At 45.6% G+C, this 18011-nt stretch overlaps 1 protein-coding gene across 1 annotated transcript in view; it reads right to left on the bottom strand.

Moving 5' to 3' along the window:
• Window positions 1-16801, bottom strand: part of CEMIP2 (cell migration inducing hyaluronidase 2) — a 174765-nt gene extending 157964 nt beyond the window's left edge. Inside the window, exon 1 of the mRNA XM_069763494.1 lies at window positions 16394-16801. The gene's annotated coding sequence lies outside the window, so the exon portion shown is untranslated. The remainder of the gene's footprint in view (window positions 1-16393) is intronic.
• Between the last annotated feature and the right edge of the window lie 1210 nt (window positions 16802-18011).

Raw genomic sequence — 18011 nt, 5'->3', positions numbered from 1 at the left:
GTGTGTGGATTTTTCCGCACTGTTTGAAAAATCCACTGCATTTTACACCTGTGGATTCCTATTGAGGAGCAAGAGTAAAACGCTGCGGAATCCGCACAAAGACTTGGCATGCTGCGGAAAATATTCCACAGCGTTTCCGCGTGGTATTTTCCGCAGCATGTGTACTGCAGATTTGATTTTCCGTAGGTTTACATGGTACTGTAAACCGTATGGAAAACTACTGCGAATCCGCAGCGGCCAATCCACTGCGAATCCGCAGCCAAATCTGCAACGTGTGCACATACCCTCAAAGAAGCACTCAACTTTTTTCCCCCAATCCTGTATGTAATGCAGTTTAAGTGCGGTAATATAGTCACCGATCACAATTTTCCCACCTCGCTCCACCCTGCTAGGCAACATGAGCGCTTGTTTCCTTTGCCAGCTCACACAGGGGTCATGTGGGGTGGTGCCACTTTCTCAGTGTAAGCTGATGGAGTCCCTGAAGGGGCCTTCAGGCCCACACAAACCCCCGTGTGGTGAGGAGCATCTTATTTGTGGTCATGAGACCTAGAAGAGGACTGGAGAGTTGCCAGAAACCAGGGAAGATGGTGATCAACAAGTACCGTATATTAATTAACTTACAATACATCGTTAAAAATTTATATATATATATATATATATATATATATATATATATATATCTGTTGGGAATGCTTCTTGAGATTCTGCTGAGTAAGGTATGGGATAATGGATGATTTGAGGCATGACTCCTTGTACAGAACGTGCCTCAATAACCCATAAATAACAGAGTCATTTCCTGAGGTTGAAAATTTAATTATTAAAGGGAAATGGCAATGGTTTCCTCTTAGGAGAATGTGACATGCATTCTTGTACTGTCCAACATAGCTTTATCTTTCTTTAGGAGTGCTTCTTGTGTAAAATTAACTAGTACAAAAAGTTAGTACACTTGTCCCTAGAGATTTGGGACAAGTACATGACTAATCAACGGAAATGAGGTTTACGCTATAATGGTTACTAAAGAGGCTGCAAAGGGTAAATTGTGCTGAAATTAAAGCTATGTTTTGTCCTCTCTCATTCTCGGGTCCTCTTCCATAGGTGGGAGGGTTCTGCGCAGGATCTTATTTGTTCCTAGCATTGCGCTTTTCTGGACAGAATTTAGATGTTACTCCTGGGATCTGTTGCAGCGATTTTCCCTATTTAGGAGCACTTGTGGCAGTGACCCCCATCACCACTGGAATCGCTGTTGCCTTCACCTTCCACATCTTCTCCAGTTCTCCTTTGAGGCCCTGGCATTTCTCCAGCTTCTCGTATTCCTTCTTTCTGATGTTGCTGTCACTTGGCACTGCCACATCTATTATTGCTGTCTTCTGATCCTTGTCTACTATCACAATGTCTGGTTGGTCAGCCAACACCTGCTTACCCATCTGGATTTTGTAGTCTCACCGAATTTTAGCCCTTTAGTTCTCCACCACTTTCTCTGGGGTCTCGCACTTTGACTTAGGGGGACTTTACCCATATGCTGTGCAGATGTTCCTGTATACATTTCCCGCTACTTGGTTGTGGGGTTTGGCACATGCTGTTCCTGCATGCATTTTGCATCCTGCCATTATGTGTTGGACTGTTTGAGGTTTCTTGGCACAGTATGCACCTTGGGTCTCGTCTGGTATATTCCTGCTTCTATGGATCTGAGGGGTAAGATTTCTCCTTGTGGAGAGTGACTTACCGGCTCTGGCTTGTCAATGTAAGGAGGCTTATTTGCCGTGCAATGCTCCTCTGGGAAATTTTATATGCAAATTGCCTCTTCAGAGAGAAAGAGGACTTAACTCTATAGCGCCACCTGTTGGAAGAAGCGATCCTACAAGTCACAATCAACCCTTTAACGAGTCGTGCAAAATGACTTGATAAAATTTCCCAGAGGAGCATTGCACGGCGAATAAGCCTCCTTACCTTGACAAGCCAAAGCTGGTAAGTCACTCTCCACAAGGAGAAATCTTACCCCTTAGACCCCAATCCAGAGTCTCGCACCTAGCCACATCAGATCTCATACTTTGCACTGATGAGGGCAAACAGCCCAAAAACACAGTGTAAGCAAATTAAAATTCTGGGAACTTTTCAGAATATTTTCCCAGGCTCGAGTCCATATGAGGACATCCAGCAGAGGGCACATCACCGCGACTGAAGGTAACTACAGGTCATTGACCTACATTCCATTCATTCCCTGGGGTTTTACAGGCAGGAGCACAGCTGCATTAGCAGAGCTTCTGCTTGTAAAATTATTTAACACCTTCAGATGGATATACATCGTGGGACGTGACAGAACGACAGAAGGTATGGGATATTGTCGTTTTTTAATTTTACCTTTTTTACAGAACGAAGGTCTTCAGGTGGACTACAAGTATAATAAAATATTACAACAATGTGTATTTATTTCATTAAAATACTTTGTAATAGTGTGTGTGTGTGTGTGTGTGTGTGTGTGTGTGTGTGTGTGTGTGTGTGTGTGTGTGTGTGTGTGTGTGTGTGTATATACACACACACACACACCATTTCATACTATTGGATTAATAATGGATAGGTGTCATAATTGACGTCTCTCCATTATTGATCTGGCTTAATGTCACCTTACAATAGCAAGGTGGCATTAACCCTTCATTACCCCATATCCCACCGCTACACGGGAATGGGAAGAGTGGCCAAGTGCCAGAATAGGCGCATCTTCCAGATGTGCCTTTTCTGGGGTGGCTGGGGGCAGATGTTTTTAACCGGGGGGGCAGTAACCATGGACCCTCTCCAGGCTATTAATATCTGCCCTCAGTCACTGGCTTTACCATTCTGGCGGAGAAAATTGCGCAGGAGCCCATGCCAATTTTTTCAGCGATTTAACCCTTAAATAGCTAGAGCGCCCAAATTTTGCACATACACACTACTAACATTAGTAGTGTGGAATATGCAAAACAAATGGGAATATGAGATGGTTTACTGTATGTAAACCATGTCTCATGTCGGATTTGGGAAGGAGATAGCAAAAGGCGGCAATTGAATTAGCGGCTTTTAAGCTATCTAGCGCTGTATGAAATATTAATATATACACATATATGTGTCTCAGTGATATATATATATATATATATATATATATATATATATATATATACACATACATATACACACACCCCTATTCTATGTGTACACATTTATTCTACCTATTCTACTGTAAGCTGTCAGTGTGATTTTACTGTACACCGCACTGAATTGCCGGCTTTTCTATAGAACACTGCTGCATATTTCTCGCAAGTCACACTGTTGGTCCGTGTGTAATCTGTATTTTTCTGGCCCCCATAGACTTTCATTGGCGGATTTTTTGCACAATACGGTGACAAACACAGCATGCTGCGTTTTTCTACGGCCGTAGAAGACCGTATAATACGGATCAGTAAAATACGGCTGATCGGAGCTGGGGCATAGAGAAGCATTGTACTGTATGCAATCTGTATTTTCAGCACCTCTCTTACATCCATAAAACACGCTAGTGTGAGGCCAGCCTCAGCATCTCATCTATTGGTGCCATTTTTCTGACACATTCCTGGATACTCCTTGTTTCTTCCATGATGGTGGCTTGGATGCTCATCAAGCCTCGACCACCCTCCTTTCTGTTGGCATACAATCTTTGTGTGCTAGACTAAAGGTGGAGATCTCCATGCATGTTGAGGAGCTTTCATGTCTTCACATCTGCAGTTTTCATCTCTTCTTTTGGCCAGCACACTATGCCAGCAGGTTATCTGATAACTGGCAGGGCCCATGTATTGATGGCACAGATTTTATTCTTCCCATTGAGCTGGCTCTTCAGGACCTGGCTTACCCTTTGATGGTATTAGGATGTTGCCGCTTTCCTTGCCTCCTCATCATGGATACCGTATCACTGTGGGATTCCCAGGTACTGGTAGCATGTCTGTACATCTGCTATGTGCCCTGCTGATAATTCCATTCCAGTCTTAACTACCTTGCCTCTCCTCTCTTTATTACCAACCAGCCGCACTTCTCCAGTCCGAATGACATCCCGATGTCTTCACTGTAGATCCTTGTCGGGTGGATCGGTGAATTGTCGGGTGGATCAGTGAATTGATGTCTCGTTCGTTTTTCGCATACAGCTTGATGTCATTCATGTAGAGGAGATGGCTGATGGTGCTTCCACTAGTGAACTTGTATCCATAGCCAGACTGTAATTATCTGACTGATGGGGTTCAAGCCTATGCCGAACAGCAATGAGGACAGTGCATCCCCTAGGTATATGCCGCATTTGAAGCTCACTTTTGCTAGTTGTCTTGAAGCGACTTCCAATGTTGTTCTCCATAGCCCCATTGAGTTTCTGAGGAGGTTCTTAATTATCTGTTGACACTGTAGAGAGCCAAGCATTCACAGATCCATGTGTGTGGCATTGAGTCATAGGCTTTCCTGTAGTTATATCATTATTATATAGTACATTTCGTAAGACGTCTTTCAGACAGACGTTAGAAGGGGCATCACGATACTAGATGGGCCACACTGGGCCTGTTAGGAGAGCAGGCATGGCCCATTTTAACAACTACAACAAATGACATCACAATTAAGAAGCACATTCTTAAAACTGTAGTGTTCCTTCATTATTACTCGTGGCTATTTATCATTCAGTTAAAGACTGGGTGTAGGTGGTGTGACTACACATGCAGGTAACGTCTATTCAGTGCCAAACCACTTTTACCTTGAAAATGGGAGCTAATTTGTTCATACATTTCTTAGAAGGAATGACAGGGACAGCATATCAGCTCTGTTCTCTAGTTACTTTCTTGGGTACAAACCACAGCCATGAAAAAAAAAAAAAAAAAATATTCAGTTCTCTTCTACTGAAAAGCTAAAATTGAAAAAATAAATATAAAGCGATTCCCCAGGCAAGATTTTTTTTTTTTTTAAAAAGAAAGATGGTGAACTCCCAGGGTCAATATTGTTGGATGTTAGATTAGAGACAGAAGACGACATGCAGGCATGGCTGACATTAAAGTTAGTTATGTGAGTGCCTCCTTTAACCCCTTAGTGACAGAGCCAATTTGGTACTTAATGACCAGGCCAATTTTTGCAATTCTGACCACTGTCACTTTATGAGGTTATAACTCTGGAATGCTTCAACGGATCCCGCTGATTCTGAGACTGTTTTTTCGTGACATATTGTACTTCATGTTAGTGGTAACATTTCTTCGATATTACTTGCGATTATTGTTATGGCTGGCAATCAGGCAACACAGCGTGCAGTAATCAGCGCACATACAGAGATCTGGCAATAACCAAAAACAATAGGACGAGCTCTGAGACGTGGAATCTCTGTAGACTGCAGTACCTGATCTATCCTCACACAACTATAAGCAGCAGTGGATTGCGCCTAACAACTACCTATGCAACTCGGCACTGCCTGAGGAGCTGACTAGCCTGAAGATAGAAATACAAGCCTGACTTACCTCAGAGAAATACCCCAAAGGAATAGGCAGCCCCCCACATATAATGACTGTTAGCAAGATGAAAAGACAAACGTAGGAATGAAATAGATTCAGCAAAGTGAGGCCCGATATTCTAGACAGAGCGAGGATAGCAAAGAGAACTATGCAGTCTACAAAAAACCCTAAAACGAAAACCACGCAAAGGGGCAAAAAGACCCACCGTGCCGAACTAACAGCACGGCGGTGCACCCCTCTGCTTCTCAGAGCTTCCAGCAAAAGACAATAGCAAGCTGGACAGAAAAAAAACAGAAAACAAACTAGAAGCACTTATCTAGCAGAGCAGCAGGCCCAAGGAAAGATGCAGTAGCTCAGATCCAACACTGGAACATTGACAAGGAGCAAGGAAGACAGACTCAGGTGGAGCTAAATAGCAAGGCAGCCAACGAGCTCACCAAAACACCTGAGGGAGGAAGCCCAGAGACTGCAATACCACTTGTGACCACAGAAGTGAACTCAGCCACAGAATTCACAACAGTACCCCCCCCTTGAGGAGGGGTCACCGAACCCTCACCAGAACCCCCAGGCCGACCAGGATGAGCCACATGAAAGGCACGAACAAGATCTGGGGCATGGACATCAGAGGCAAAAACCCAGGAATTATCTTCCTGAGCATAACCCTTCCATTTGACCAGATACTGGAGTTTCCGTCTAGAGACACGAGAATCCAAAATCTTCTCCACAATATACTCCAACTCCCCCTCCACCAAAACAGGGGCAGGAGGCTCCACAGATGGAACCATAGGTGCCACGTATCTCCTCAACAACGACCTATGGAATACATTATGTATGGAAAAGGAGTCTGGGAGGGTCAGACGAAAAGACACCGGATTGAGAATCTCAGAAATCCTATACGGACCAATAAAACGAGGTTTAAATTTAGGAGAGGAAACCTTCATAGGAATATGACGAGAAGATAACCAAACCAAATCCCCAACACAAAGTCGGGGTCCCACACGGCGTCTGCGATTAGCGAAAAGCTGAGCCTTCTCCTGGGACAAGGTCAAATTGTCCACTACCTGAGTCCAGATCTGCTGCAACCTGTCCACCACAGAATCCACACCAGGACAGTCCGAAGACTCAACCTGTCCTGAAGAGAAACGAGGATGGAACCCAGAATTGCAGAAAAATGGAGAGACCAAGGTAGCCGAGCTGGCCCGATTATTAAGGGCGAACTCAGCCAACGGCAAAAATGACACCCAATCATCCTGGTCAGCGGAAACAAAACATCTCAGATATGTTTCCAAGGTCTGATTGGTTCGTTCGGTCTGGCCATTAGTCTGAGGATGGAAGGCCGAGGAGAAAGATAGGTCAATGCCCATCCTACCACAAAAGGCTCGCCAGAACCTCGAGACAAACTGGGAACCTCTGTCAGAAACAATATTCTCAGGAATGCCATGTAAACGAACCACATGCTGGAAGAACAAAGGCACCAAATCAGAGGAGGAAGGCAATTTAACCAAGGGCACCAGATGGACCATTTTAGAAAAGCGATCACAGACCACCCAAATGACCGACATTTTTTGAGAAACGGGAAGGTCAGAAATGAAATCCATCGAAATATGTGTCCAAGGCCTCTTCGGGACCGGCAAGGGCAAAAGCAACCCACTGGCACGTGAACAGCAGGGCTTAGCCCTAGCACAAATTCCACAGGACTGCACAAAAGCACGCACATCCCGTGACAGAGATGACCACCAGAAGGATCTAGCAACCAACTCCCTGGTACCAAAGATTCCTGGATGACCGGCCAGCACCGAACAATGAAGTTCAGAGATAACTTTACTAGTCCACCTATCAGGGACGAACAGTTTCTCGGCCGGACAACGATCAGGTTTATTAGCCTGAAATTTCTGCAACACTCTCCGCAAATCAGGGGAGATGGCAGACACAATGACTCCTTCCTTGAGGATACTCGCCAGCTCAGATAACCCCGGAGAGTCGGGCACAAAACTCCTAGACAGAGCATCCGCCTTCACATTTTTAGAGCCCGGAAGGTATGAAATCACAAAATCAAAACGAGCAAAAAATAACGACCAACGGGCCTGTCTAGGATTCAAGCGCTTGGCAGACTCAAGATAAGTAAGGTTCTTATGATCAGTCAAAACCACCACGCGATGCTTAGCACCCTCAAGCCAATGACGCCACTCCTCGAATGCCCACTTCATGGCCAGCAACTCTCGGTTGCCCACATCATAATTACGCTCAGCAGCAGAAAATTTCCTGGAAAAGGAAGCACATGGTTTGAACACTGAGCAACCAGAACCTCTGTGACAAAACCGCCCCTGCACCAATCTCAGAAGCATCAACCTCGACCTGGAACGGAAGAGAAACATCAGGTTGACACAACACAGGGGCACAGCAAAAACGATGCTTCAACTCCTGAAAAGCTTCCACGGCAGCAGAAGACCAATTAACCAAATCAGCACCCTTCTTGGTCAAATCGGTCAATGGTCTGGCAATGCTAGAAAAATTACAGATGAAGCGACGATAAAAATTAGCAAAGCCCAGGAATTTCTGCAGACTTTTTAGAGATGTCGGCTGAGTCCAATCCTGGATGGCCTGAACCTTAACCGGATCCATCTCGATAGTAGAAGGGGAAAAGATGAACCCCAAAAATGAAACTTTCTGCACACCGAAGAGACACTTTGATCCCTTCACGAACAAGGAATTAGCACGCAGTACCTGGAAAACCATTCTGACTTGCTTCACATGAGACTCCCAATCATCTGAGAAGATCAAAATGTCATCCAAGTAAACAATCAAGAATTTATCCAGATACTCACGGAAAATGTCATGCATAAAAGACTGAAAAACAGATGGAGCATTGGCAAGTCCGAACGGCATCACCAGATACTCAAAATGACCCTCGGGCGTATTAAATGCCGTTTTCCATTCATCTCCCTGCCTGATTCTCACCAGATTATACGCACCACGAAGATCAATCTTAGTAAACCAACTAGCCCCCTTAATCCGAGCAAACAAGTCAGATAACAATGGCAAGGGATACTGAAATTTAACAGTGATCTTATTAAGAAGGCGGTAATCAATACACGGTCTTAGCGAACCATCCTTCTTGGCTACAAAAAAGAACCCTGCTCCCAATGGTGACGACGATGGGCGAATATGTCCCTTCTCCAGGGACTCCTTCACATAACTGCGCATAGCGGTGTGTTCAGGTACGGACAAATTAAATAAACGACCCTTAGGGAATTTACTACCAGGAATCAAATCGATAGCACAATCACAATTCCTATGCGGAGGTAGGGCATCAGACTTGGACTCTTCAAATACATCCTGAAAGTCCGACAAGAACTCTGGGATGTCAGAAGGAATGGATGACGAAATAGACAAAAATGGAACATCACCATGTACTCACTGACAACCCCAGCTGGTTACCGACATAGAGTTCCAATCCAATACTGGATTATGGGTTTGTAGCCATGGCAACCCCAACACGACCACATCATGCAAATTATGCAGTACCAGAAAGCGAATAACTTCCTGATGTGCAGGAGCCATGCACATGGTCAGCTGGGCCCAGTACTGAGGCTTATTCTTGGCCAAAGGTGTAGCATCAATTCCTCTCAACGGAATAGGACACCGCAAAGGCTCCAAGAAAAATCCACAACGTTTAGCATAATCCAAATCCATCAGATTCAGGGCAGCGCCTGAATCCACAAACGCCATGACAGAATACGATGACAAAGAGCACATTAAGGTAATGGACAAAAGGAATTTGGACTGTACAGTACCAATAACGGCAGAGCTATCGAACCGCCTAGTGCGTTTAGGACAATTAGAAATAGCATGAGTAGAATCACCACAATAGAAACACAGTCTGTTCAGACGTCTGTGTTCTTGCCGTTCTACTTTAGTCATAGTCCTGTCGCACTGCATAGGCTCAGGTTTACTCTCAGGCAGTACCGCCAGATGGTGCACAGATTTACGCTCGCGCAAGCGACGACCGATCTGAATGGCCAAGGACATAGACTCATTCAAACCAGCAGGCATAGGAAATCCCACCATTACATCCTTAAGAGCTTCAGAGAGACCCTTTCTGAACAAAGCCGCTAGTGCAGATTCATTCCACAGAGTGAGTACTGACCATTTCCTAAATTTCTGACAATATACTTCTACATCATCCTGACCCTGGCATAAAGCCAGCAGATTTTTCTCAGCCTGATCCACTGAATTAGGCTCATCGTAAAGCAATCCGAGCGCCAGGAAAAATGCATCAACATTACTCAATGCAGAATCTCCTGGTGCAAGAGAAAACGCCCAGTCCTGTGGGTCGCCGCGCAAAAAAGAAATAATAATCAAAACCTGTTGAATAGGATTACCAGAAGAATGAGGTTTCAAGGCCAAAAATAGCTTACAATTATTTCTGAAGCTCAGGAACTTAGTTCTGTCACCAAAAAACAAATCAGGAATCGGAATTCTTGGTTCTAGCATCGATTTCTGATCAATAGTATCTTGAATCTTTTGTACATTTACAACGAGATTATCCATTGAGGAGCACAGAGCCTGAATATCCATGTCCACAGCTGTGTCCTGAAGCACTCTAATGTCTAGGGGAAAAAAAAGACTGAAGACAGAGCTAAGAAAAAAAAATGATGTCAGGATTTCTTTTTTCCCTCTATTGGGAATCATTGGTGAGGCTCCTTGTACTGTTATGGCTGGCAATCAGGCAACACAGCGTGCAGTAATCAGCGCACATACAGAGATCTGGCAATAACCAAAAACAATAGGACGAGCTCTGAGACGTGGAATCTCTGTAGACTGCAGTACCTGATCTATCTTCACACAACTATAAGCAGCAGTGGATTGCGCCTAACAACTACCTATGCAACTCGGCACTGCCTGAGGAGCTGACTAGCCTGAAGATAGAAATACAAGCCTGACTTACCTCAGAGAAATACCCCAAAGGAATAGGCAGCCCCCCACATATAATGACTGTTAGCAAGATGAAAAGACAAACGTAGGAATGAAATAGATTCAGCAAAGTGAGGCCCGATATTCTAGACAGAGCGAGGATAGCAAAGAGAACTATGCAGTCTACAAAAAACCCTAAAACGAAAACCACGCAAAGGGGCAAAAAGACCCACCGTGCCGAACTAACAGCACGGCGGTGCACCCCTCTGCTTCTCAGAGCTTCCAGCAAAAGACAATAGCAAGCTGGACAGAAAAAAAACAGAAAACAAACTAGAAGCACTTATCTAGCAGAGTAGCAGGCCCAAGGAAAGATGCAGTAGCTCAGATCCAACACTGGAACATTGACAAGGAGCAAGGAAGACAGACTCAGGTGGAGCTAAATAGCAAGGCAGCCAACGAGCTCACCAAAACACCTGAGGGAGGAAGCCCAGAGACTGCAATACCACTTGTGACCACAGAAGTGAACTCAGCCACAGAATTCACAACAGATTATTTATGAAAAAAACGGAAATATGGCGAAAATTTTTAAAATTTTGCAATTTTCAAACTTTGTATTTTTATGCCCTTAAATCAGAGAGATATGTCACGAAAAATAGTTAATAAATAACATTTCCCACATGTCTACTTTACATCAGCACAATTTTGGAAACAAAATTTTTTTTGTTAGGGAGTTCTAAGGGTTAAAAGTTGACCAGCAATTTCTCATTTTTACAACACCATTTTTTTTTTTTTTTAGGGACCACATCACATTTGAAGTCATTTTGAGGGGTCTATATGATAGAAAATAACAAAGTGTGACACCATTCTAAAAACTACACCCCTCAAGGTTCTCAAAACCACATTCAAGAAGTTTATTAACCCTTTACGCGCTTCACAGGAACTGAAACAATGTGGAAGGAAAAAATTTACATTTAACTTTTTTTGCAAACATCTTAATTCAGAAACATTTTTTTTAGTTTCACAAGTGTAAAAACAGAAATGTAACCATAAATTTTGTTATGCAATTTCCCCTGAATACGCCAATACCCCATATGTGGGGGTAAACCACTTTTTGGGCGCACGGCAGAGCTTGGAAGGGAAGGAGCGCCTTTTTGGAATGCAGACTTTGATAGAATGGTCTGTGGGCATTATGTTGCGATTGCAGAGCCCCTGATGTACCTAAACTGTAGTAACCCCCCACAAGTGACCCCATTTTGGAAACTAGACCCCCCAAGGAACTTATCTAGATGTGTGGTGAGAACTTTGAATGCCCAAGTGCTTCACAGAAGTTTAGAATGCAGAGTCGTGAAAATAAAAATTTTTTCACAAAAAAGATATTGTAGCCCCCAAGTTTTTATTTTCACAAGGGTAACAAGAGAAATTGGACCACAGAAGTTGTTGTCCAATTTATCCCGAGTACGCTGATGCCCCATATGTGGGGGTAACCCACTGTTTGGGCGCACGGCAGAGCTCAGAAGGGAGGGAGCACCATTTGACTTTTTGAGCGCAAAATTGGCTGTCGTGTTTGGAGACCCCCTGATGTACCTAAACAGTGGAAACCCCCCAATTCTAGCTCCAACCTTAACCCCAACACACCCCTAACCCTAATCCCAACCTGATCCATAATTCTAATCACTAACCCTAACCATAATCACAACTCTTACCCCAAAACAACCCTAATGTCAACCCTAACCATAACCCTAATCAAAACCCTAAATCCAACACACCCCTAATCCTAATCTCAACCCTAACCTCAAGCCTAACCCTAATCCCAATACACCCCTAATCACAACCCTAACCTTAACCCTAATCCCAAACCTAACCCTAATCCCAAGCGTAACCCTAATGCCAACCCTAACCCTAATACCAACCCTAATCCAAACCCTAACCCTAATCCCAGCTCTAACCCTAACTTTAGCCCCAACCCTAACCCTAAGGCTACTTTCACACTTGCGTCGTTTGGCATCCGTCGTTTTGGACAAGAAACGGATCCTGCAAATGTGCCCGCAGGATGCGTTTTTTGCCCATAGACTTGTATTGCCGACGGATCGTGACGGATGGCCACACGTCGCGTCCGTCGTGCACTGTATCAGTTGTGTTTTGGCGGACCGTCGGCACAAAAAAAGTTCAATGAAACGTTTTTTTGTATGTCGCATCCGCCATTTCTGACCGCGCATGCGTGGCCATAACTCCGCCCCCTCCTCCCCAGGACATAGATTGGGCAGTGGATGCGTTGAAAAACTACAGCTGCTGCCCACGTTGTGCACAATTTTCACAACGTACGCCGGGCCGTCGCATTGCGACGGCCCCGTACCGACGTAAGTGTGAAAGAAGCCTAACCCTAAATTTAGCCCCAACCCTAACCCTAAATTTAGCCCCAACCCTAACCCTACCCCTAACCCTAATTTTAGCCCCAACTGCTCTTCTCCTGCCGGCCGGCAGATGGAGACAGATGGCGGGCACACTGCGCATGCGCCCGCCATTTTCTTCTGCCGGCGGCCAGGAGGAGCAGCAAGAGGATCCAGGGACCCAGGTGAGTATGCTAGGGTCCCCGAATCCCCCTATTTCTCTGTCCTCTGATGTGCGATCACATCAGAGGACAGAGAATTACACTTTACTTTTTTTTTTTTTTTTTTTTTTTTTGCGATCGCCGGTAAACGGTTAATTACCGGCGATCGCAAATGGGTTAAAAACCCCCCGAATCATGTTCTCTGGGGTCTCAGCTACCCCCGGCAGCTGAGACCCCAGAGAAAATCCAACTCTGGGGGGCGCTATTCACTTTTTCCACAGCGCCGTTAATTAACGGCGCTGTGGTTTAAGTACCCTTAGCGCCCGCCGTTAAAAGGCGTATCGGCGGTCGCTAAGGGGCTAATGAAACTACACATAAAGCGACCGGACCACGAGTCATGAGTTATAATGGTTTCCTTGAGGTCTGGCATTCAGCCAGTACTGACAGAGTTTCTAAAGCAATTTTCTAATTTACTGTATATGCTCATCTACATACTGGAGGGGCAGAAGTGCCCCAACATTCAGTGGAAACGGGATGTGCCACGAACAATAATGCAGACTGTATGGTTCGGATTTACGATAGTTCCTCCCCGCAAACCTTGTACATTCAGGATTTCATCTCCTGGCCGCCTTCCACCAGAGTATTATACCATTATTGTGGGAGCTGGCTATACACGAGATGTACATTCAGCGTACAGTTCTCTACTGACCCGTACACTCACATCAGATGGTCGTGAGGATTCATCTTATCAGTATAAAGGCCTAAGGTCCGTCTGGTCCTTGGTATCAGAGGACTACAACTATGAGAAATGCTACGAAATTTGCCTGGAACAGAAGCTCGATCAACTTCTTCCTTCCCTGTAGTTAAAATAACACATTAGGCAAGTATTTAAAAAAAAAAAAAAAAAAGTCACAACACGAATATCAAAGATATCTATGGAACATGTTTCAGACTGCCACCTTTATCTTCCCATGTCTGGTGTCCATTAGCCAGGTCTCGGTCCTTCTCAGCCCTTATTCACATTACGAGACTTGGCATATGGTAAGGTTTTAATACTTGGAGGTTAGGACCGTCTCGAATAGAGTCACCTTGACATGGTGGGATGGCTATTATGCTTTTTTGATCAAGATTAAACTTAACCAAGTATTTTTATGCATTATTGCCATTTGCTTTAATTAGTTTTGGCTATTTGGTGGCCAGTGAGAACGTGAGCCTACACGCTGCATGCACATCTACTTACGTTCCAGTTCATCTCTTAAGTTTGTGTTAGTCAGTCATTACATAATGACTAAAGATACAAGTCTGAAACATGTTTCCTGGATATCTTTGATATTGGAGTTTCAACTCTTAGTACTTCTCTAATATATGTGCTATTTTTAACTGAAGACCTTGACACTAACCCTTTTCCTCCCTGGCTTTACATGTGCGTGCTAAGGGTGAACCAAGGAACAGTACACATCGTATACCCGGGTAATACAGGTCATAGTGTACACACCACCAAAATGGAACGCCAAATGGCGATGTACACATCCATTTTATAACAGGTTTTGGAGGTTACTTTTCATCAGATTTAGCATACAGGGGGTACGTGCAGAGACATTAGAAGTGCCAACCTGCCACCATGCCATATTACAGACAAAGCAATCAGATCTCTTCTTCACTAAAGAGGGTTTTTGTTTTTTTAAACACAGCACTAAGAGCCGCCATTATTAGTAGGACATGCCATCTCGTAAGCAAGAACTTAAAAACCAACAGCGATGGAAAGATAAAAACAAGGGCTCCTATTGGCCACTGCAAATTATACAAAAAAAAAATTTGTATATATTATATACACACGCAAACATGTGCCAAAATTTTACTCTAAGATTAGGAGAGAAAAAAATACTGATTACAGCAACTTGTAGCATCTTTGTGCTCCAGTAACTGACATTCTCGTCAGGTTTGGCCAACATTTTATGAATTGTGAAGAAACGCACATCTGCAAGTCATTTTGGGTAAAGCCTTCTGTCCCGTGCCATCTGAGCAATACTTGTGGTGAAGAACAAGGAGCCGGGCTGCCAAGAACCAACAGGACTGGATCCATGTGAGCTGGGAGATCTATAGAGAACGGATTACACACATGGCTGAAAGGCTCACTGGACGCACACTTTCCTCCTCGGGCTGCAGATAGGAGGTAGAGCATGTGCCCGGTTTCTCCTTACAGAGTCTACACAGATGAAAGCCAAACACTGTACTCAGCCATTTTATTCGGTGCCATAGACCTCTCCATTGAGCCGAGCACCCACCCAGATCTAGCATTTGTCAGCTACGGAGAGGATCGGTCATAGAGGCTTAGGGCTGGAGTACCCCTTTAAATTCCACAAGGGCAGTACAGGTGCGGCCTCACGCACCAAATACAAAGTCACACAGGAAGATCTGATCACCGTGGCAACCATACCACACTCAGAGCATATCCCTCCAGATGTCCCCAAGAGGGTCAGCTTCCCGAGCATCTGAGGGCCGCCGATCACTAGGACATCCGCAGACACAGCATGATGCAGACCTCATGTGATTACTTATCGCTAGTGATGAGCGAGTGTACTCGTTGCTCGGGGGTCCTCCGATTATTTCTTAGTGCTCGGAGATTTAGTTTTCATCGCCTCAGCTGCATGATTTATAGCTGCTAGCCAGCCTGAGTACATGTGCGGGTTGCCTGGTTGCTAGGGAACCCCCACATGTAATCAAGCAGTCCAGTAGCTGTAAATCATTCAGCTGCGCTGATGAAAACTAAATCTCCGAGCACTAAGAAATAATCGGAGGACCCCCGAGCAACGAGTACACTCGCTCATCACTATTGACAGCATGACTAAGGAAGATTTCACTTTTAGGCAGGAGGTCACTTTGGTTTCGGGTGAGAACCATTATTAGCCACAAGGGTTAAGTGTCCCCCAGCTTCCTGTGCAGCATATATATGGGAGGGAAGATGGTGACAGCACCATGACACATTACATGACAGGGTGAGGCAGTGTCACCAGGACAGAACCCTGTACATCTAGAATGTGCTGCACCCTCAGGCAGGGGATCCACTCCTAGTGCCCAGAGTTAGAGGGTCCGTGGACAAATTGCTCTTAAAGGGACAGCAACAAATCACCAATTTCTATTGTCCCCCCAGACTCGGAGCGCTGCTGATTTCCTGCAGTCCTTAGAGGGAGCACTGACAAGAGCAGCCCCCGCCCCCACTGTTATCCTGCCACACACACGGTGAAGGCAGCGCTCACACAAAGACAGTCACATGACAGTCAGCCAACCACAGCCCACAATCACATTCCAGCAGCCAATCACATCACAACTTCTAAAGTCAAACTTCCCAACAGCAATAAAAGCTGAGCGCCGATTGGCCGCTCGGGACAAATGTTTCCGTTTGTGTCCACACTGTACACGCGAGGCCGGTGGCTTCTGTCCCCTCAGCGCTTACCGGGGTCTCACAGGTGCAGAGCGCCGGGTCCCGTCCTCCCGTCCATGGCACCGCTTGCTGTGTAGGTGGAAGAAGTTTTCCGGGCAGAAATGACGTCTCCGCACAACTCTCCGCCCCGACCTGCCGGCGGCTCCAGCACAACAAAAGCGCAGCGGGGGATATCAGTGTATTGTGGCTGTGCCCAGTGCAAGTATCGGGAGGAAGCGGAGGCAGACCACGGGAAATCACATCCTCTCTCTGCCCGAGAGTGCGGACTCTGCCGGCCCCGCCACCATATATATGTGTGCTGTGCGGGCGGACTGAGGGCGGGGTCTGCTCACCGGGCAGCGCCCCCTGCTGGAGGCCGGTGCTGTGCACTGCCACCGACGCTCTAGGACAGCCCGTGCCCAGCACTGCCTGAGCTGCACTGCCTGAGCTGCACTGTGGCGGCTGCCATACAAGCCTGCGGGCTGTCCTGGATGTGTCACATCTCCTGCAGGGACCCCGAGCCGTGCTGTCATATGCTGTGTCCCTGAGCTCGTCCACCGAGGAGTGAGGGCTGTAATGTGGCACCACCACAGGGGAAATGAAAACCCCAAAGTCTTTATCTCAGTAAGTAAGAATAATTAACAAAAAACACCTGCAAAGGCTTCCTAAGGGATTAACAAGGTCCCTTAATCTGTTTCAGTAGCTCCACAATCATGGGGAAGACTGCTGACTAGTGTTGAGCATTCCATTACCGCAAGTATCGGGTATCGGCCGATACTTGCGGTATCGGAATTCCGATACCGAGATCCGATACTTTTGTGGTATCGGGTATCGGTATCGGATCCATAGTGAGGTGTAAAATAAAGAATTAAAATAACAAATATTGATATATTCACCTCCCCGGCGGCCCCTGGACATCACCGCGGGTAACCGGCCGGCTTCTTTGTTTAAAATGAGCGCGTTTAGGACCTGAGAATGACGTCGCAGCTTCTGATTGGTCGCCTGGCAGTCACATGGGCGGCACGCGACCAATCAGAAGCCGCGACATCAGAAGAGGACTGAAGATCAGAAGAGGACGTCTTGTAATGAAGATTGGAGGCGCCGGAGTGGACCAGAGACGCCCATCCGACCTGACCAGCAGCGGGACCACCCCTGGGTGAGTATAATCTAACGTCTTTTTCTCCTTTTTCAGGTAACATCGGGGGCTTATCTACAGCATTACCGAATGCTGCAGATAAGCCCCTGATGCCGATGGGCTTACCTCACCCGCGATTTTCGGGGTGACAGGTTCCCTTTAATCAAGACCACAGTCAGTGCAGGAAATATTAGAGCACCAGAAATAAACACTTGAAATAGATCACTGTTTGTAATGACACTATATAATATAGGAGTTTCACTTTTTATATTGAGGCACTGAAATAAATTAACTTTTTGATGGTATTCTAATGTTGTGAGAAGTATATACAGTCTCCTCACCCACAGCTGTCACATGCATGAGAGCTAAGGCCATAGATGGTCCTCCTGGCATACCGTTCCATGCCTGCTGACATTGGGCACTGAGGAACATCACTGCCCCCTAAGCAGTACCCTTACGAAGGCAACCACATGGAATGTATTGTGCATGTGCCCTATACTTACTACGCCACGACGG

Source organism: Ranitomeya imitator, chromosome 1 (assembly GCF_032444005.1).
Source record: "Ranitomeya imitator isolate aRanImi1 chromosome 1, aRanImi1.pri, whole genome shotgun sequence".
Taxonomy (NCBI): domain Eukaryota; kingdom Metazoa; phylum Chordata; class Amphibia; order Anura; family Dendrobatidae; genus Ranitomeya; species Ranitomeya imitator.
Note: the sequence above shows the minus strand (reverse complement) of the source record. Positions and strands in the feature narration are given on the sequence as shown.